The sequence below is a fragment of the Vombatus ursinus genome, unplaced genomic scaffold, assembly GCF_900497805.2.
Source record: "Vombatus ursinus unplaced genomic scaffold, bare-nosed wombat genome assembly UNPS02009770.1, whole genome shotgun sequence".
Taxonomy (NCBI): domain Eukaryota; kingdom Metazoa; phylum Chordata; class Mammalia; order Diprotodontia; family Vombatidae; genus Vombatus; species Vombatus ursinus.
Genome location: NW_020949548.1, coordinates 6,875,568 through 6,898,821, shown reverse-complemented (window position 1 = coordinate 6,898,821; position 23,254 = coordinate 6,875,568). Strand labels below are relative to the sequence as shown.

The 23,254-nt window shown below is 37.6% G+C and overlaps 1 protein-coding gene across 1 annotated transcript in view; it reads left to right on the top strand.

Annotated features, from left to right (window-relative positions):
- NELL1 (neural EGFL like 1) overlaps nt 1-23,254 on the top strand; it is an 845,852-nt gene that overhangs the window by 419,451 nt on the left and 403,147 nt on the right. The gene's annotated exons all lie outside the window — the stretch shown is intronic.

Here is a 23,254-nt window from a genome sequence, read left to right as displayed (position 1 = left end):
ATCACCGAGTCCCCATTATATTATCATCTGCTTGATTCATTCTATCAAACTCTCCTGGTGTACAAAATCCCATATTTACATGAATACTTCCCTTCCTGAATTTCTTCCTTCTCTTTTGCAATTTATGTGAAAATAAACTGATGTTTACTTCTTTATCCTGACTTTTTGGGTTATTATTGTTGTTGCATAAAAGTCACCAAACAATGAGCCTGTATAAAGTCAGAGAGATGGGAACTGGGAGATGGAGTGCCGTGTGTGGTACAGAGAGAATGCTAGTTACTAGGTGTCTTGATGGCCTGGCACCTGGAATTTATGGAATCTAATCTATACAGGAAGTATTAACTTTTTAGAGGCCAAAGAATACTTAACCTCCACCTCTCCACCTTTGTATATACTATACTGGAGGAAAGAATGAAAACTGACATCAGTCAAGTCAAGAGTTTCTGAAACAATGTAAGTTACCCGCCGATAACATTTTCAGTTTTCCCAGTGAGCCATTCATAAAATCTCAGTTGAATTTACATTAAGAGAAGTAGGCAGGAACCAGGTAGTCACCAAATTTGGAAGAAGTGGCAGTCACTTCTGAAATCCCCTTTCCAAATCCTATGTGTTTTGAATCCACCTTTCAGGAAATTTCCTCCTGAAATAGCCCAGTGATAAAAGGGTTCAATAATGATGGAGTGAGGGAGGCTTGAGGGAAAAGGATGGCAGAACCTCTCTCCTTCTTCCCCACCCATAAAAGCTCAGATTGAAATGGAATATTCTCTCTCTGGAGGAAAAAAACAAAACAAAAAACAAAAACATTTCAAGGAGTTCAACAGAATAATGATTACCTGGAAGTAGACACCATCCAGTAAGACAGCCATTGGCCTCAGTGTTCTTCAGCAACAATATCTTTTCTTGACACAACACATCTTATGAGGCTCGAAACATCTTTTTGCAATGTTCTCCTTGCCTTTTGAGAGAGAGGCTAATCTAAAGCAATTGACCTCCAGTAGTTCATCGGTATTTTTGGTTCCTAATCCATGTGTATGTCTAAATCACTTTCCCTGTTCTTCATCTTCCATGAATTTTGAAGCAGGAGGGAGGCCCAGAGATTACATTTTTAGGAGACTCCACTTTTTCCCTGAACAGAATTTTGCTCTTGGGTTTTGTGATCCTATTACCTTGGTTAGCCTTTGATTTTCATGCTTTCCTCTGCTTATCTGGGGTGTTCAACCTTCTGGCGAGAAAGTATTCTTGGGCATTCAAACAGTTTAAGAAGCACAATTGTGATTTACAGCAAAAATGAGAAACAATACAACAGATACTTGACAGTAATTGGTGAACATTCATTTTCATGCCAAAAATTTCCCATAAAGGTAAGAAATAACAGGCACAAGTGAGTAAGTGACTTAACAAATATTCTGTGTGGTTTTCATTAACTTGCTAAAAATGTGTGTGTGTGTGCGTGGATGCTAGAAGGAAACTTTGGAGGAAATGTGTGCTGGATGTACTTTAAGGAAGTTTGCATAAAAAAAAATAGTCTGACAGATTAGCTCGGGGACAAAAAAAGCCCTGGTTTTATCGAAAAGAGGTTGATATAGCAGTTTAAATTTTCTGGAAAAGGAAGCAAGATATTAGGGATTTTTAGATATTTTACATGGCAAACAAATCCAAGATTTAGTGAAAGTACTTATACATAATAAATAGTGATTCTAGAAACTCACATTTATATAGAATTTTATGTTTTCAAAGCATTTTCACACATATTACTTGATGGCTAATAAAAATGTTTTCCAAACTTAAGTCATTACATGAATGTATATCAGTTATTTTTAATAGTAGCAGTAGTAGCATTACTACTACTACTACTACTACTACTACTACTACTACTACTCCTCCTCCTCCTCCTCTTACTACTCTTACTCTTACTCTTACTAAATACTACTCTTACTACTACTAAGTATTTTGTTCTTACAGCAACATTATGGTATAATCAAGGCAGATAAATATTATCATTGTTCCAGACAGTCCTTCATCCAATAGTGCATTTTGTTGGGTTTACTGAATACTTGTCTTATGTGTGATTATTTTGAGGTCTTCGAGTTCTTGCTTGTCCAGTTGGTTCCAATGACCAACTTTTCTAAAGTTTTGATGATTACTCCTTAAAAACATAGATTGAAAACTGATAATTGTGGTCTCTCTTATTCCTACTTTTTACAAAAAATTTTTTTCTTGAGGAATTTTATTTTTATTCCTTCAAATTAACATTCTCATCATTTTTGTGTAGTTTTTTTTTTTTAGGAAAACACTTTGGCAGTATAATTGGCTTTACACTAAATTTCTAAATTAATTTTGGCTTTATTATAATTATAATTTTAATTCTATTGGTGTGATCCAATCATGAACAATGTATATCTCTCCAATTCTTTTCTTCATTTCTGTGAAGAATATTTTATAGTTTTCATTACATATGTCTTGGAGTATGTCTTAATAAGTCATTTCACAGATATTTTATACATTGAATTTTGTGCATAGAACTTCTCTATCTTCTGATTAGTGAGTTTCATTAGTTACAAAATTGTTGACAATTTTGGGGATGTTGATTTTATATCTTTTCTTTTATGGGTTACAACAGATTGAAAGGATAAATGGCAAGGTTGGATGACCAGCCCGTTGAGCCCATACATTAAGTTGTATGTCTGCAACAGATAACACAAATATAAATGAGTTCAGATCATAATTAAAGAGAAGGAACTTCTCACAGAAATGAAGGACTATTACTTAATGCTAATATTCTATCTAAATCATGAAATGGCTATGAGACATGGAATACAACAGTCTCTATAGATTTAAAAATTAATATCATTCTACCAATGTAAATGGCAATGGAAAGACCTATGGTAGATGTGGCCAGGTTGAAATATATAACAAATGGGGCACTTAAAAGATAAAAGAGTAAAAAAAAATCTTATTAGATAAATGCCTGGACTGGTTAAGTGGCAAGAATGAGAAGGATGCTATGGGAACATCCCAGGTGCCCCATCTGCATCCTCGTGGTGTCAGGAGAAAGTGAGTCAGGTCTCGAGCACATTGAGTATACTCTTCTATAGCAAACTTATGGGAGGTCATTGACAAGAGGATGGGCAGGCATGGATTGGCTATGATCAGGAACAATGGAAAGTACTTTCGATTTGATGTTGTCCTGCTACTTTTCTGAAGCATCAATGCTGTCTGTCACACTTAATTTGTTTGAAGAAACAAGTTAATCTATAGCCAAGTTTGATATAATGGACATTTGATATTGATGATAATGTTCATATTAGGGCTTCAATACTTTAAGAATTTATGGTTTCATCAATATGGGTAGTACCTTCAGTAGAGATAATATAGATTAATATATATTATAGATTAATATAGATTGCAAACCCACTATAACTTACATTGTCTTCAAGGGTTATTTTATTGGCAGAAAAATTAATATCTCTGAGGCCCTTCTAGTAATAACTGACACCCATAAGGCATTTTATATCCATTCATATTTGACTCTTGTAATGGCACCCCAGGTATTATTTCCATCTTAAAGATGAGGAATTAGAGTTACAGAGGTAAGCCAGCTATACAAAGTTATACAGCTAGCAAGTGGCAGAGTCCAGATTCAAACCTAGGACCTAGGCCTCCAGATTCCATATACTTTCTGCTGCACTGTAACTGCTTCCTAAGGCAGATATCATTGTTTCCCAGTTTTCCAGAGAAAATTTTGGTACATGTTTTTGCTGCTCATTTCAGACAGTGTGAAAAGATACATTTTATCCCAATGATGACCCACATTTATTTTGAGTTGGCATTGAGTTTACTTGGTGCTAAAATACTCGGTACAGGGGATGTGACCAAATTTGCACTGTACTATTTCCATGAGAGTCAGTGTGGTGTAGTGGAAAGAAGACCAATCTTAAAGCCAAAAAAGCCCTGACTCATACAGGCTATGTGACCCTGGGCAAATTATTTAACCTCTTGATGACTCAGGTAACTCCCCAAGGCTTGATGTTGCAAGGCAAGTGCCAATCTACCAATGGTAAAGGACGTTTCCATACCTATGAGTTACTTGTACCAAAAAAGAATCTCAGGTCTTCTCTCTATCCAGGACTTCCACAGTATATTGGTTCTTACTGATCATCTGTGCGTAGAGTGTAGTCAGATTTGTATTTGCAAGTGACTAAACTACAGTAGGTGTGGCAGAAGACCAGGAAGATTCATGATGTTTGCCCGCAGGGTATTGGATCATGAGACTATTAATCCTACATTATCCTTGACCCAAATTCATCAAGCAAAGCTTGTTAATGCTTCTATAGGCTAGTATTGTTAGAGCTGTGGGTTTAGAATCTTAATTAGGCCTTTTTTAAAAGTCCTTTTATTAAGGACATTATAGCTTCCTAAGAAATTACTGGAATGATTCTAGCATTCCCGTTTGGATTTGCTGCATGTAGGTTACCCGCTGCATGGAAGGTTTCCCTTTGCCCCTTAAGATATTTCTCACTTTTTTTTAATTCCCACCTCGAAGCGCTGATATGGATTCATCCCTCTGAGACTGACTTAAAACCTCATTATACAGTACAAGTGTGTTTATTTCTTTACCGTTCTTTGTTATGATACATTATTTCTAGCACTGGTTTAACAGCTCCATAATATACCCTATTTTTTTCTTAGCTCATAAAGGTCTCTCTATATTTTTAATTTCTCAGTTAAATTTTACTGCTGAAATGTGACCCCGCTCAAGTTTCTCACCAGATAATGTGTAGCATCAGTCAAAGGATTAGGACGCTCCCAACCTCAGCCTTTAGGTACTGGAGGTAGTATGGAGCCGGGAGGCTGAGACTTTAGAGATTCCAAGATTCCAAGGATGAAAGGTACTAATGGTGCTGGTGCTGGGGTGTGTGTGTTGGTGTCTATGAATGTGTGTGCATGCATGTGTGCGCGTGTGTGCATGTGCATGCGTGTGTGCATGTGTGCTTCTGGTAGAGACCAGGAACTGAAGGCCTGAGAGCCTTCCTGTATGTGTTTTAGCATCCATCATCTTTGGTTGAGTATTTGGAGTGGGTTCAGAGCATGCATTTAGTGCGCTCCCCTGGGCCTCGATTACCATTTTATTTTAAAAATAAATTGGTATTGTTGCCTTTAGTTTTTATTTTAGAGGAATTTCTTTGCCGCATTATTCTTCATTCATCCCTTAAATATCAGAACTACGAGATATCCTAGTCCTTGAGGAGATAGTGAAAGTAAATGATGTGAATGGAGTCCGTAATGAATAATTCGTAAACCCAAGAGTAAATGTTCTTAATCTTAATAAATACTTGATTTCCTCCTTTTTTCCTTCCTTCTTTTCTCCTTGCTTCCCTCCTTTTTGTTCCCTCCCTGCTTCCCTCTCCTCTTCCTTTTTAATTGCCTCCCTCCTTTCTTCCTCTCTTCCTTTTTCCCTCCCTTCCATCCTCCCCCCCTTCCTTTTTTCTTCCCTCCCTTCCATCCTCTCTCCCTTCCTTTCTTCTTCCTTTCCTTCCTTTATTCTTCCCTCCTTTCCTTCCTCTCTCCCTCCTCTCCCTTCCTTTTCTCCTTCCTCCCTTAATCCCTTCTTTTTAAAAAAAAAATTCATTCATTCATTGATTCTGGATCTGTAGAAACTGCCTGCCTCATTGCATCTCAGCAATGCCTCTGAAACTCCTAGCCTTAGAAAGTCCCCAGAGGGACACCAAGAGGTTTGCACTTGCCCTTGGCCACATCCTACAGCTAAGAGTCCAAGGTGAGACTTGAATCCAGTCCTTTTCTGACTCCTAGTCTTTCATTCCTTCCTCTTCACCGTGCTTTGTCCCTATATTACAAGGCCTCAGACTGCTTTAGAGCGGCTCATTCTGCCGTCTCTTTCCTCTGGTGTTAGCTCTCACTTTTCAATATTTTAATTTCTAGTATTCCCTCAACTTCCTAATTTATCCTAAACTTGTAGCTTATGATCTTCTGTCTGAGGCAAGGGAAAGCAAAAATGGACAACAGAACTTCTTAAGGAGGCCAGTTTAATTTTGCCCACTAGCATAGAGGTAAAAAGAATGATATTTGTGTCTCTTTTCCAGAGGATGTTTTCATTGAGTTCTCTAGGTTCATGGCTGTTTTCTTGATGGTCATTTTTGTTAGAAGTCAGGCTGCTGGCAAAAAGAGATTTAATCAAAAGAGAAAAATAGGGAAACTATACTATGTGTCTGCCATATCCATCCATCTTGTTTTGGACTATTTAAAATAACTCGACAGTATAAAGTTGGAATATTGCTGTGGTGTAGGAAATGACGAGTTGGTGGACTTGAAAAAATACGAAGGAAAGACTTGGACTTATGAAGAAAGAGGTTATCCACCCTCAGAGAAACAGAGGACAAACAAGTATAGTAGAGTCTTACATAGATGCATATGAATGTATATGTCTATATATAAGTATAATTATAAATGTCTATGTATGTATATATATATGTGTGTATATATACATACTAATATACATGCATATATACATATACATATACATACATACATATATATGTATATATGTATATATGTGTGTATGTGTGTGTGTATATATATATACATATACATACATACACACATATGTATCCCTGCTTAATTGTAGCCTTCTGGCAGTGGCAGGAGGGAGTAAGAGGGGGAAAAGAACAAAGTAAAAAGTACATAGCAGAGAACAAAAGAGAACTTACAAGGAAGAAAAAAAAAGATGAACAGCTCTCAACACAACTTGCAGCATTTATTACATAGGCTTTCTTGAGACGGAAATTCATTGCTGTATATTTTGAATCCTCTCTTATGTTTTGCTGTATGCATGGCAATGTTTTTTTTCTTTTCTTATTTTGTATTTGTTTCAATATTTAAGTTTATAATTTTTTAAGGCAATTGGAGTTAAGTGACTTGCCCAGGGTCACACAGCTAGTAAGTCTCAAGTATTTGGTCTGAGGCTGGATTTGAACTCAGGTCCTTCTGACTTTAGGGCTGGCGCTCTATCCACTGCGCCACCTAGCTGCACCCTTTAATATGTTTCTTTTGCTTTTCTTATTATGCATTTAAGTTTTAGTATTTAAGTCTAAAATTTAAAAAAAAGTCAGGCTGCAATGTCAGTGGAGGATTACTATATGTTCTTTTAAAAAGTGAGCACTGCTTTGAGGAGGTAGACTCTGGTATTGGGGTGTGCTTTGAGCACAGTGGATAGGGAATTTGGTGCCTAATTCCCATCAAGGAGTATAATTCTTTTTCAACAAGGTGAATGTGAAAAGGCCTTGGAGTCAGTGCCAGAAAATACCTCCAAGCAATCAGAGCTGAAAACACCCTGATTTTGCTTTATTTTGCATCTGCTGTGTTTCTATTTGCTCTGCTATTAATAAATAATGTAGAGAGAAGCCCTGACTCTGTGAGGCTAAGGACAAATGAATTGGGTGATTGGTCCCCAAGCAGCCACAGCCATTAGCAAAGCAGGTCAGTACTTTGTCCTTGTACTTTGACAGTGGGTATTGGAGTGGGCTTTGCCATCATTCGATGTTTGTTCTTGCAGTTGGGAGGAGAAATGCTACTTAGCTGCTAGTATTTTTTAAATCATGAGATGTGATTAGCTAGGACCCCTACTCTACTCCAATCAGTTTCAATAAGTTTGCTATGACTCCATAGTGGTAGTGATTATAAATTCTGTATATTAGGTCCCAGAGCTGTGAACTGCAGATTGTAAGTTCACTTACTTAATCATAGGAAGCTAACTAGAGGCCCTTCACCCTTGTTTTTCCTTGTGATGGTGACCAAGCCCAGCATGGATGAGGTAACTCAATTACGTGGAAAGTCCTTCAACTTATTTTTGTACTTCTGGATCACTCTCTTATCCAACATGAGCAAATGACCATCTTATGACCACTTAGTAGAGATGCCCCATGCTTCACCCAACCCAAGAGGCCCCTGCTGATAAACTGTTTTTGGCTGATATATTAATTTTTGGCCCTCAAAGCAAGGTCTATCAACCAGTGGGATTCAGTATTTCGTGTAGCCCTTCTAGAGTGTTCGAGTATCAAATCTGGTATCAAGCCTTGTAAAAATGAGGCCCTGGAAGAAGGGAGCATCTCAGATCATGAGGAAGATCTGAGGTCCACTTCATTGTAGGGGACCATGGACCCTTTGATAAAGTGCCATTGGCTCAGAGTTCTGCGTCAGTGGTTTTTCTTGTGTGTTAGGCAATTACAATCCCCACAAAATGCAAAGCCATTAATTTCAATCCCTGAGCAAGGGCACTCAGCAACAGGTCTTCTATAGACTGATGAGCATGCATAGCATTGGTTTGTGCTGTGTGAATCAGAAAGCAAGGTTTTCAAAAGACCATGAGATAAGTACCTTAAGATCCAAAGAAAAGGGAGCTGGACCCCGATATTCTACGAAGTATTCAGCAACAAGTACATCGTGGCCTGGCAACTTGCTCCTCAAAGCAATAGAAAGAGAAAAAAAAGAGGGAAGAAGGAGGGCAAGTCAAGTTAACAAGCATTTATTAAGAACCTACTGTATACCAGGCACTTTACTAAGTTCTAGGAATACAAAGAAAGAATAGGAAAGCAGTCCTGCCTCTCAAGGAGCTTAAGGAGAGAGGGGTGGAGGACTGAAAGATGAAAGAAGAGAATTAGAAAAGGAAGGGGAAAGAAAGGGTAGGAGAAGAAAACAGATGGGGGGTAAGGGTATGACAGGGAAGAGGGAGGTTGGGAGGAAGGGACCAAAGTAAGGACAGATAATGGTAAGGAGGAAGAAAGAGAGAAGAAAGAGGGAGGGATAGAAAGAGAAGGAAGGTAGGCAACAAGCAAGCAGATTAGGAATAAGTCCTGGACTTTGAGCTTTCTTTCATATCTTTACCTGTGGGGGTTTATCTGTCTTTATGGAGAAATCCCAACTAAAAAAGAGTTATTTATTTGGCTATTAGCACCCATTAATTCAACTATAGAAAATAATAATATAAACCCTGGAGCCCAACTCTAACGAGGCAAATATCTAAATGACATAATCACAAACAATACTGGCCTTCACATTGAGATAGGTTAGGTAAACATCATAAATCCCATTAATGATGATAAACAGTGGTGAATTCCACATCTGTTCGATTTTTTTTTTGGAAATGTGTCTTATTTTTAAAACTCTTTAAGCCTTAAATGATCAGAGTGTTACACCTAATGTTGGTAGAACAATTACATGCTTGTTCTTAAAAACTGTGAGTCTGTGTTTTTTGAAGACTACCTTTTAAAGTATGCTTTTTTCCCTTGCCTCTAATGTTAATAATTGGTGGCATTTATGCAGCGTTTTACAACTCTACAAAGTGTTTGTCTCAGTTATCTAATTTTATCTTCCAGAACTCCCCTGTTAACAATTGTAATAATATTAATAATATTTATATAATACTTAGTATGTACAAAGCACTGTGCCAAGTACTTTACAAGTATTATCTCTTTTGATCCTCACAAATGAGGAGGGTGCTATTATTATAGCCATTTTACAGATGAGGAAACAAAGGTAAAGTGATTTGCCCAGGGTCACATAGCTAGTAAATATCTGAGGCTGGATTTATAGTTAGGTCTTTTCGAGTCCAGGCCCAGCACTCTATCCATTGTACCACCTAGCTGCCCAACCTAGCTGTTAGATAATATGTTATCATTCCCATTTAATAGATGGAGAAACTGAAAGGTGCTCTTCCTTATCTAGGTCACGTAGCTTTTAAGAGGCATATCCAGGATCCAAATGTTGACTTTCTGAATTCAATACCAAGGCTCTTTCCTCTTCTACTCTCTGGCCTCTTTGTAAACCACTAAAATGTAGAGGCAGCTAAGTGGCATAGTGGATAGATTGCTAGTCTTTGAGACAGAATGACCTTAGTTCAGACACTTACTAGCTGTGTAACCATAGGCAAGTCACTTAACCCTGTTTGCCTCAGTTTTCTCATCTGTAAAATGAGCTGGAGAAGGAAACGGCAAACCACTCCAGTATCTTTGCCAAGAAAACCCCAAATGGGGCCACAAAGAGTCAGATGCAACTGAACTGACTGAACAATAACAAAAAATGTAGGTGAACTTCATTTTGTTTCTCTCTTACGTTTCTTTGGTAAGGTTTATTTCCCTGAATATTTCAGGCACTTCTGCATATCTACAGAGACCATGATAAAATTTTATTAACCACTCTTGACTTGTAAGGAGGCACCACCAGGCAAGGGCTCATAGGCCCTTACTCTGAACATAAGGAGATTTCTGTGGAAAAATAATTGAACCATGGGTTCAGGGGTGGATAGCTATCCTTCCTTGGAAATATTTCATGGATTTATTTTTGAAAACTCTTTGAAATTCTTGTTGGCAAAAGTCAGTTCAATCTTTGTTAAATCTTGATGTTCAGAGATCCAAGGTGATTGCAGATAATTCAGGGAATGAATGGGAATGGAGAGTTGTATCTTTCCGCAAATCATTATTGAGTAGATGGCCATGCTCTAAGGCCCATCGAGCAAAACGCACAGCCTATCTTTGGAGGTTTTCTGTGTTGTCTGTAACATCATTAGTATTGAGAGATATAAACATGTAGTGGTTTGGAGTCAGGAATTCTGTGATGTCCAGAGCAATTCATTCACACTTTCAATACTTCTGGATAGCTCTCTAAAACTATATGTTCTAGAACCGGTACCATCTTCACTGACAAGGATGGAGATTCCTTATGGACAGTTCTTTGTTCCAATGGAATCACAGGTCCAGTCAAAAATCATTATGTCAAATTACATTTCTAAAGATCATCTAGGATTATAGATTTAGAACTAGAAGGGCTGAATCTGTTAGATTAGGTGAATGAAAGCTTGTCTAAATCAGTTCACCCATTTCATAGATAAGGAAACTGAGGCACAGCACACAGAATGTCCCAGGACCTGGATTCAAAATCGCTGATACTAACTGTATCACCTTGAGAAAATAATTTAGCCTCCCTGGGCCCCTGTTTCTTCATCTGTAAAAATGAGACGGTTTGGACTTGGCTGGGCCCTGAAGTCCATTTTACGTGTAGCTCCTATTTCTGACTTGCTGGAGGTCTACATAGGTAATATATTAGAAAGGAAAGATTTGGCTCTAGGGATTCTAATTCCCTCCTTCCATTGTACTACTTCTCAGGTTTGATGGCTGTTAGTTAGGTGCAACTCCAAAAGGTTCTAGCCAAAGTACTTTATAAACCTGTTATTAAATCATATGTCCTGGATGATAAAAATCTAATATTTAGAAGGCTCCGCAGAGCTCATCTAAATTATGAATCCTTTCTACAATATTCCCTACAAATCACCATCCAACCTATGCTACAAGACCTACTGAGATAGCTCATTCCACTTATGGATAACTGTAATTGTTAGGAAGTTTTTCATCATGCAAAGTTTAAAGGTACCTTTTCTCCTATTGCACTCATTCATTCTAATTCTGTCTTCTGATATTGAAGAGAGTAAATGTAATTCCTCTGACAGAGAGTAACTTCAAATATTTGAATATAGCTCTCTTCCTCAACCCCAACACCCCATTCTAGCCTCTTTTCTATAGCATAAACATCTTCATTTCTGTGTCCCATCATTTCCTCAAACCTAACAGGTACGAAGCATCATTAGCTAATGTTTATATAGTGCATATTATGTCCCAGACCTTGTGCTAAGTGCTTTATAATTTTTTATCTTATTTGATCCTCACCACAACCCTGGGAAGTAGGTATTTTTATCATCTCCATTTTACAGATGAAACAACTGCGGCAACATAGGTTAAGTGACTTGCCCAGGATCACACACAGTTAGTAAATGTCTGAGTCTAGATTTGAATTCAAGTCTTCCTTCCTTTTTTTCCTTCCTTCCTTTCTTCTTCCTTCCTTCCTTCTTTCCTTCCTTCCTTTCATTTCTTTCCCAGTTTCTAGAAAACCTAGGAAGGGATGGGTTCAGTATAGAGATGATACAGTTAGCTTTATTAAGGAGGTCAGGAAGTTTTAACTCTGGAGGATGAGCAGATGGGTTTCAGTTTCTTTCATAAAATTCTATACTTGATGATTTTCAACAAAGCGTGCTGTTTCCATCATTCTCCCCATCCCCAATCAATCAATCAATCAGTTGTCATTAATCAAGCAGTTACTTTGTGCCAGGCACCGTGCTGAGTACTGTGGATCCAAGTGCAAAAATGAGGAACCCTTATCTTTAAACATGCTTACATTTTGGTTAGGGGAAACAACACATATAGCAGTAAGTAAATAAAATGCATATGCAAAATAAAAACAGCTAGAGGGGAGCTCAAAAGTCATGTAGTTAGTTCAACCCTCTAATTTTATAGAAGAGGGTCAATGAGGCACAGTAACTTGCTCAAAGTTATGATGGGCAATCGGTAGCAGAATTGGTACATGAATCTGGATCCTCTGACTCCAAATCCAGTCTTTCCATTGTGCCTTGCTTCCTTTCATGATCTGGGTTTGGGTCATGAGAAGCAGGGGTGGGATGGCGGAGAGCAGTCCATGAAAGACTCATTCAAAGGCACAGAGATACTATTTCTTTAGTAAATAATAGAGTTTCACTCTATGTAAATATAAGTAAAAGGTCTTGAACCTGGAGAAAATGATTAAGTATGTCCAGCAGAAATGTTCTTTCTGTTGCTTTTAAGAAACTGTTTCATTGTGTGACAAGGAGGGTTTCTTGACAAATCTTCAAGTCTGAGAGCACTGCATTTGAGTTTAATCCCAAATTTTTCTGTGCTCTTGGGTAAATTTATTTTTTTTCCTTAATAGTATTTTATTTTTTTCCAATTATATGTAATGATAGTTTTCAACACTAATTTTTGTAAAATTTTGAGTCTCAAATTTTTCTCCCTCCCTCCTTCCCCTCCCTCCTCCCCAAGACAGCAAGCAATCTGATATAACTTATACATGCGCAATCATATTAAACACATTTTCACATTAGTCATATCGTGAAAGAAGAATTAGAAGAAAAGGGGAAAAAACATGAGAGAGAAAAAACATAAAAGAAGTGAAAATAGTATGCTTCAATCTCCATTCAGACTTTGTAGATCTTTCTCTGAAAGTGGTTAACATTTTCCATCATGAGTCTTTTGGAATTGTGTTGGATAATTGAATTGCTGAGAAGAGCTAAGTCTATCACAGCTAATCATTGCACAATGTTGCTGTTGCTAGGTACAATGTTCTCCTGACTCTACTCTCTTCACTCAGCATCAGTTCATATAAATCTTAACAGGTTTTTCTGAAATCCACCTGCTCATCATTTCTTATAGAACAGTAGTATTCCATTACATTCATATCCACAGCTTGTTTAGCCATTCTTCACTTGTTAGGAATCCCCTCAATTTTGAATTCTTTGCCACCACAAAAAGAGGTTATATAAATATTTTTGTACATATGAGTTCTTTTCCCTTTTTTATGATCTCTTTGGCATACAGACCTAGTGGTGGTATTGCTGGATCAAAGGATATGCACAGTTGGTTGACCTTTGGGAATAGTTCCGAATTGCTCTCCAGAATGGTTGGATCAGTTCACAATACCACCAGCAATGCATTAGTGTTCCAATTTTCCCTCATCTTCTCCAACATTTATCATTTTCCTTTTTTTTTTGGTCACATTAGCCAGTTTGACAGGTGTGAGGTGGTGCTTCAGAGTTGTTTTAATTTGCATTTCTCTAATCAATGGTGATTTATAACATTTTTCTTATGACTATAAGTAGCTTTAATTTCTTCATCTGCAAACTGCCTATTCACATCCTTTGACCATTTATCAATTGGGGAATGACTTGTATCCTTATAAGTTTGACTCAGTTCTCTATATATTTTAGAAATGAGGCCTTTATCAGAAATACTGGTTACAAAAAATGTTTCCCTGCTTTTTGCTTTTTTTTTTGTCTGTTTTGTTTTTGGTTTAGGCAACAGGGTTAAGTAACTTGCCTGGGGTCACATAGCTAGTGAGTGTTATATATGTGAGGCTGAATTCAAACTCAGGTCCTCCTGAATCCAGTCGGGTGCTCTATGCACTGCACCACCTATCTGCCCCTGCTTTTTGCTTTCTTTCTAATCTTGGTTGCATTGATTTTGTTCATGCAAAACTTTTTCAATTTAATGTAATCATAATTATCCATTTTGCATTTCATAATGCTCCCTATCTCTTGTTTGGTCATAAATTCTCTCTTTCTCCATAGATCTGACAGGTAAACTATACCTTGCTCTCCTAATTTGCTTATGGTATCATCTCATGTCTAAATCACGTACCCATTTTTTTACCTTATCTTTGTATAGTGTGTGAGAATTGGTCTACGCAGGGTTTCTGCCATACTCTTTTCCAGTTTTTCCAGCAATTTGTGTCAAGTAGTGAGTTCTTATTCTAGAAACTGGAGTGTTTGGGTTTATCAAACAGTAAATTACTATAGTCATTGACTAGTGTGTCTTGTGTAGGTAACCTATTCCACTGATCCACTACTCTATTTCTTAGCCTGTACCAAATAGTTTTGATGATTGCTGCTTTGTAATATAGTTTTAGATCTGGTATGGCTTGGCTCCTTTTCTTTGCATTTCTTTTCATTAATTCCCTTGATATTCTTGATCTTTTGTCCTTCCAGATGAATTGTGTTACTATTTTTTCTAGTTCTATGAAATATTTTTTGGTAGTTTGATCGGCATGACACTGAATCAGTAAACTAATTTAGGTAGAATTGTCATTTTTAATATATTAGCTTGGCCTACTCATAAACAATTGAGATTTTTCCATTTGTTTAGATCTGAATTTATGTGTGTGAAAAATGTTAAGTTATTTTGTTCATGAAATTTACAGTTATTTTAAGTGGTATTTCTCTTTCTATCTCTTCTGCTGGGCTTTGTTGGAAATGCATAGAAATGCTGATGATTTATGTAGGTTTATTTTATCCTGCAATTTTGCTAAATTTGTTTATTATTTCAAGTTGTTTTTTAGTTGATTCTCTAGGATTCTCTAAGTTTATCATCATATCATCTGCAAAGAGTGGTAGTTTTGTTTCCTCAATGATGATTCTAATTCCTTCAATTTCTTTTTCTTTTATTGCTAAAGCTAACATTTCTAGTATAATATTGAATAGAAGTGGTGCTAATGGGCATACTCGTTTCACCCCGATCTTACTGGGAATGCTTCTAGCTTATCCCCATTACATATACTGTGTGGTATTAGATAGATGTTGCTTATCATTTTAAGGAAAACTCCATTTGTTCCTAGTGTTTATAATAGGAATGGGTGCTGTATTTTATCAAAAGGTTTTCCTGCATCTGTTGAGATAATCATATTATTTTTATTATTTTGTTAGTGATATAGTCAATTATGCCAATAGTTTTCCTAACATTGAACCAGCCCTGCATTCCTGATATAAATCCCACCTTGTCATAGTGTGATATTCTGGTGATAAATTACTGTAACCTCTTTGTTAATATTTTATTTAAAAATTTTACATCAATATTCATTAGGGAAATTGGTCTATAATTTTCTTTCTCTGTTTTGGCTCTTCCTGGTTTAGGTATTAGCACCATATTGCACTCCTTCACCTATTTTTCCAAATAGTTTATATAGTATTGGAATTAATTGTTCTTTAAATATTTGGTAGAATTCACTTGTAAATCCATCTGGCCCTGGAAATTTTTTCTTAGGGAGTTCATTGATGGTTTGTTCAATTTCTTCTTCTGAAATGAGGTTAAGTTTTTAAATTTCCTCTTCTGTTAATCTAGGCAATTTATATCTTTGTAAATATTCTTCCATTTCACTTACGTTATCAAATTTACTAGCATGCAATTGGGCAAAATAGCTCCTAATTATTGCTTTAATTTCTTCTTCATTGGTGGTGAATTCATCCTTTTAATTTTTGATATTGGAATTTGGTTTTCTTCTTTCTTTTTTTTTAAATCAAATTAACAGAGGTTTATCTTTTTTTTTCATAAAATCAGTTCTTAGTTTTATTTTATTTACTTATTTAATTTATTAGTTCAACAGTTTTCTTCCTTTCTTCCTTTTCTTCCTTTCTCTCCTTTGAGACACAGTCTGCACTGGGTTGTGCTCCCCTTTTGCCCAAGTGAGACAGACCTTTCCTGAAGTCCTTCTAAGTTATCTTAAGCTGAAAACTGTTTCACTCCATCTTTTTGTGGGTTCTGTTGCTCCAGAATTTTTTTAGAGGCTTGATTTAACATTGTTTCCCAGGAAAACTGGGGAGAGCTCAGGCAACTTCCTGGCTTCTCGCCGCCGTCTTCGAGGAAATTTCTTGATTGCTTTCTCAGTCTCCCCATCTGTAGAACTAGTCCAGTGCCTGCCCTGCTACTCCCTGGGGATGTGGAGGGGATTAGTGAGTTAATGTTTTATAAAGTACTAGAAGGATTCTAAATGTGAAGTGGTATCATTACCCACCTACTAGATTTGATAGTCTTCATAATGATGAATTTATTACATCACATTCATTTCCATGGCAATAGCCTGGAGTTTGGAAAAAAATAATGATTCCCCTGTCAGGCCAAAAGCAGAGGAAGGGAATCTGTCAGTATGAGATAAATAAGCAAACGACTGAAAAGTGAATATACATTTTGCCTCTTAACTAACTAACTCCAATTGCATGTCCAGTTCCTGGCACTTCTATTAAAAAATAAATCGGCTTCCTTCCCTTACCCTGGGAGCTGTGATTTTATCAGCTAGGAATGCCTAGTGTAGAAATACCTCCTACCAAAGCAAGTTATAATCCGTCTGTGAGAGGTCATAGATTTAAAGCTGACAAAGACTGCAGTGGTCACTAGTTCATTCCCTCTCTCATATTAAGAATAAGAAAATTAAGGAAGACAGAAGTAAAGTGACCTGTCCAAAGTCATTCAGGTAGTAAATGGATTCAAACTCAGGACTTTAGACTCTAACTCTAGTGATCTTTTAGTAGGAGAGACCTAGGGAGTTGCTAGAAGCCCTTAATAGTTAGGTGTCTTGCCCAGGGTCACAGAGCTGGAAAGGATCAGACACCATATTTGAGCCCAGGTGTTCATGACTCAAAATCTAATTTTCATATGGTCATAAGAACATAGATACAGAGCTAAAAGGAGCCTTAGAGATTGCCTAGTCAAACTTCTTCATTTTATAGAAACTAAGGTCGAGAGAGGAGAATTAGTTTGACCAGGGTGAGACAGCGCTAAAACTTAAACCAATATCCTCTCACTGTAAATCCAGTGGTCTTTCCATTTTATTTTGGCTCCTGTCCACCACTTCTATTGCGGCTTGCCTTATTAGAAAAAAAAAATTAAATAAGACAAGTATCCTCTTTGCTCCATCCTGTGTTTGAGGTCCTTTCATCTGAAATATGAAATACCACTCAAAAACATGATCATTCAGTGAGCACTTAGAAGCATCCAGAGCAACATGCAAATTATACCGAATCCTAGAATGGTCTATGTGATAATTTGACTGGTGCTGCATTGCTATTTCCACAGGCATAATCAATAAGGAATCATTTTTCCCATGCCATAAATTAGCCGGAAGCTACTCTCTTCTTGCTGCTTTGTGTCAAGCCCTGCTGAATTACTGTGTTTTGGCAGGTATGGGTCACTATTTTCTAGGGAATACATGGATGTGTTTTAGTTAATTCAACTAATCAAAGCATGGTTATTCCAACAGAGTGCTGTTCTCATTGAGATGGTTTTGTCAGAATAACGGAAATAGAGAATACAAGATTGGGCTATATATCATAATTTGTGAAGGGAATTAGTAAATCAAAGGAGGTGCTTTGGCAGCAATTCTGTAGAAGGTATAACATGGTTAGAATCCACATGGGCCCATTCTACCCAAGTCATTCTTCCAGGGTTGGATTCTCCTGGTGAAGTAGCCATTCAACCTTTGTCCATCTCTTTGACCATTTCTGGTTCTTGCTAAAGCTTCATTTAGACTATTGCTGTAATGTATATACCTGGCCAGTAGGGGTTGAAATGACCATATCCTTTTATATCACTGAAACCTGAGAGAACCTTCTAAAGCAAATGTCTTGTAATAATCGCCAAATCTTGTCCAAGATTATATTCACAACCCATAGTGCTGAAGGTCTGAAGCCCACTAACCTTGAATTAAATTCAATCCCCAAAACAGGTATTAAGTACCCACTGTATGTTCTAGATATCAGGAGTCCAAAGACAAAATGAAATTTTTTACCTGCCCTTGAGAAGCTTATGTTCTTCTAGGGTAACAGGAATACTCACTGGCTGTCCTCCATGTCTGGAATGCCCTCTCACTTTAAATTGGCTTTTTAGAATCCTTAACTTCCTTTAAGATTCAGTTCAGATTTTACCCTCTTCCGGATTCGTTTCTTATGCCCTGTAGCTATTAGTGCCTTTCTCTATGAGCTTACCCTCCATCTACCCTATCTAGGTTATTCACATGTTGATTATCTTCCCCACTAGATTGTGAACTCTTTAATGGAAGGGGCTGTTTTTGTCTTTCTTTGTATCCCCAGCACTTAACCATAGTGTCTGGTATTGAGTAAATAGTTAATAAAGCTGTCGATTGATTGATAGAGTAGATATAAAATAAAAGGAGGATAGAGACTACTCAGTCAACTATGGTAATCAAAAAGGTTGCTCATGGGAGATGGCACAAGGAGGAGAGAAAGAGGAGTAGATTTCAGGTCTGGGGAGCAGCTGGTACAATGGCACATAATGAAATGGGATGCTGAGTTCAGATAACAGCAATCTGGCCAGTTTGATGGAACCTAGATTGCTACGGAAAGGGGCAGGGTAGAGGCTAATGCCAAACAAGTCTAGAAAGCCAGACTGAAGAGCTTTCCGTGTTGCATTGAGGAATCTGTAATTTATCTAAAGTCTCTCTTTCAGTATAATCTGACTAATTCTACCCCATCTACCACATGGAGGTCATCGTAATAAAAGAGAACAATAATAAATTAAACTGACTTAAATGAGCTTCCTGAGGCAGGAAACATGTCAAACAGAAGTCTGAGACGTAGGGCAGACTGCCTTAATTCTATAGCTAAATAACCATGATGCATCGAATGTTCATGGTGCAAAGAATCCTCAAGGTCATTCATTCCATTTCCCTCATTTTATAGAAGAGGGAAACCTGTGAGGCCCTGAGAGGTTAAGTGTCTAAGTTAGGGCACCCAGTGATTTGGTTTTAGAGGCAGGAGTGGAATCCAGGTCCAGAATCTTAGAACTGGTAGAGGTCTTGGAAGCCTTGCCCAACTACCACTGGAATATGAATGTTCTTTATTACATGTGCATCTAGGTGGCCCAGTGGATAGAGTGCTGGGCCTGGAGTCAGGAAGACTCATCTTCCTGTGTTCAAATACAGCCTCAGACACTTACTAGCTGTGTGACCCTGGGCAAGTCACTTAACCCTGCTTGCCTCAGTTTCTTCATCTGTAAAATGAGCTGGAAACAGAAATGGCAAACTACTCCAGTATTTTTGCCAAGAAAGCCTCAAATGGTATCATAAAGAGAATTTTATCATAGAAGCCTAGATTTAGAACTAGAAGTGACCTTAGAGGCAACTGAGTCCAAAACTCCTCATTCTACAGATGGGGAAACCAAGGCACAAGGATTTTTTTAATTGACTTGTCCAGAAACACAACTAGTTAAGTGTCTGAGGAGACATTTGAATCTCCATCTTTCTGACTCCAAGTTCAGTGCTGTTTCATTTAAACTCATGAATCAAATAATAACATTTTTAAACACTTAAAACTTTATAATTTTTCCTTATAATGATTTTTTTTGCACAGTCTAAACTTGTGATTTCTTATAGACTTGACAAGCATCAGTAAGTATGGACACTTCCAGATGCAAATAATTAAAAATAGAGAATTGCATATGAAACTGTGACTCTCTTCTTAGGTGTAGCTTTTTTTTTCTTTTTAAAATATATATTAAATTCAACAGGGTAGTATCAACACTGCTGTATGTATCTATATCCTCTTCTGAATTATATTCTGCTCTCTTCTGTGTATGACTTATGCTTTTGTTTTTGTTGTTGTTCAGTCGTGTCTGACTCTTTTTGACCCTGTTTGGGTAATGTTTTCTTGGCAAAGATACTAAAGTGGTTTGCCGTTTCCTTCTCTAGCTCATTTTACATATGTGGAAACTGAGGCAAACAAGGTTAAGTGACTTGCCCAGGGTCATATCTCTAGGAAATGTCTGAGGCCAGATTTGAACCCACAAAGATGAATCTTTCTGATTCCAGGCCTGGTGCTCAATCCACTACACCACCTGGCTGTCCATAATTTTGTTATGAAACTCAGGGCAGTGAATAAATTCCTTCTACCAGTATAAATGTGCGACTAGTTTGTAGCCTATAGAGAATTGCCTGGGGCCACTTAGGCCTTTCTGAGTTCCAGGCTTGTTCTGTATTCATTAATGCCATGATGCCTCTCTTTATGGAAATATATGGTGGAGGAAAGAATTGGGCTTATCAGATACAAGAGCAAGACATATCAGATGGACAGCCTGAGTGACCTAAGGTTACCTACAACCTGTAAAAAAGATCTAGAGCAGGAATGCTTACCTTGGGATTCCTGGATCCCCAATGGGTTCATGGAGAGAATTCAGGGGGTGTGTGAACATAGACAGGAAAAGTTACACCTTTTATTTCACTAACCTTTATTTTTCCAAATCCTGTGTATTTTATTGTATGCATTTACCAGCATTATTTTAAGCAGGGGTCCACAAGTTTCATCAGACTGCCAAAGGGGTCCATGGCCTGAAAAAAAGGTAAAGAACCCTTGACCAAGAGTGTGGAAGAATATAGAGTATAAAATACACAGGATAAGAAGTGGATGGGTTAGCATTTTTACTGAAGGTAGAAATGCACACTTTGATGAAATCACTGAGCAATTAAAACCTTAAAGTCTCAAACCAACATTTGCCTTCCTGTATCTCCCATTCATTGGTTCTATTTGTGCCACTTAGGGGCCAGGCATAACAGGTTTAAATCATAAATAGTTGGATATTAATTAGAGCTGGAAAGGACATTATAAATCACCAATCCAAGCCTGTTGTTTTATAGATGAGGAAACCGAAACCCAAAGAGATTAACCTAGGTTGGGGTGGGGAATCTGTGGCCTTCTAGAAACTTAAATGTGACCTTTTGACTGAATCCAAATTTTATAGAAGATTCAATGAAAAGGTCATACTTAAGGATCTAGAAGGCCACATGTGGCCTCAAGGCCTCAGGTTCCGCATCCCTGACCTCGGTGATACAGGTAGGCAGGAGCAGAGCCAGGATTAGAACCCAGGTTCTCTACGTCTGAATTTAGGTATTCTCTATTCTTTCTATTACATTTCATCATGATAGCTCTTTAAGTATCTGAAGATAGAAATTATGTTTCCTCTACCCTCTCTTGGCTGAATATTTCTCTACCTTTCAGTGCAAACAAAGAAATATAGAAAAAAGAAATATCTGTAAAATGAGCTAGAGAAGAAAATGGCAAACCACTCTAGTATCTTTGCCAAGAAAATGTGACCCAGACAGGGTCACCAAGAATGGGGTCCTTCAGTCCTAAGAAAGGGTGAGAGAACTCCCAGAAGGAGAGAGGTCCAGGTTAAACTCAGAGAGTAACTCCCTTATTCTACCACAGAGCCTAAGTTGTTTATGTTTCTGGGCACATGCATGCATGTGTGTGTATGTATGTGTGTACACACATGTGTACGTGAGAGAGCTAAAGAAATATGGAACCTTACAGGTTATTTTGGGGGCAACTAGGTGGTGCCATGGATAGAGTGCTGGGCTTATAATCAGGAAGACTCATCTTCATGAGTTCAAATCCAGTTTCAGACACTTACTAGTTGTGTTACTCTAGGTGAGTTGCTAAACTCTGTTTGACTCAGTTTCCTCATCTGTAAAATGAGTAGGAGGAAGGCAATGTTAAACCACTCTAGTATCTTTGCCAAGAAAACCCCAAATGGGGTCATGGAGAGTCAGACACAACTGAAAAAACAACTTAACAACAACAAAAGAAGTTATTTAGTTTAAATCATATGCTCAAATATAATTTGCTTAACAAGTATGGTAGTCTGACTTCATTCTAAAATCTATAACAATATTCTCTATCATAATCCTCCCAAGGTTGGGTGCTTCATTTACACATGTTCCAAGACTTTTGTAAACTGAGGTCTTTTAGCTTGGGCAATAACAATGTATCTTGCCATATTGTACCTGAGAATTCACATTCTAACAAGTCTGTCTTTGGAAATGGGACTGTAAGCTTATTAGGAATATAGAAGGAAAATAGTATCGATCATTTTGGGGAAGATGGGTATTCTAGTCATTGTTCACCCAAATGAGAATGTGCTCATTCAAAACAGTATACATGGAAGAACTTGGTTTTCACAGTTTTTAATAGTAACTCATACTGTGTTCAGGCAGAGAAGACTCATACATAGGATCATAGAATTTAGAGCTGGAAAGGACTTTAGAGGCCAGATAGGGTATGTAACCCTCTCATTTTACAGATGAGAAAACTGAGGCCTGGGGCAGTAAAGTCATTTGCCTTGGGGCACATAACTAGGACATTTCTGAGGAGGGTTGGGACACAGGTGTTCTTGAATTCTGGTACAATGCTCTAATTACTAAGTCATCTCCCTTATTATAGACTAGAAATAAATATGTCTAAGATTCATGAGGGGTAAAGGAAAGATATACAGAGAGAGAGATTATAGATCGAAATGGAGTTTTCACTTTGCAGGAAAAACATCTATAGGAAGTCAGTGCAGAGTGGTTAAAGTTGCTTTCCCAAGATCAAAATACTTTGTTGTATGCTCAATACACAGGTTGAGCAGAATGAGCAAGAGAATTCTGGGGCCCTTCAGTCCTAAGAAAGGGTGAGAGAACTCTCAGAAGGAGAGAGATCCAGGTTAAACTCAGAGAGTAAGTCCCTTGTTCTACCACAGAGCCTGAGTTGTTTATGTTTGTGGGCACATGCATGCATGCATGTGTGTGTGTGTGTGTTTGTGTGTGTATGTGTGTACACACATGTGTACATGAGAGAGCTAAAGAAACCAAGACATACAGACAGGGAAAAAAAAGAAGACAGAGACCCTTGACTTCATTTCCAAGTTAGGGGAAAAAAGAGACTCTCCCAGAGAGCTTCCCTACCCCATACCACCAAATAAAGAAGAGAAAAATATGACAAGTACTTTGGGCTGTCAATATCCAAACTAAATTATGACACCCGAACCTGAAAACAATACTCCACAAG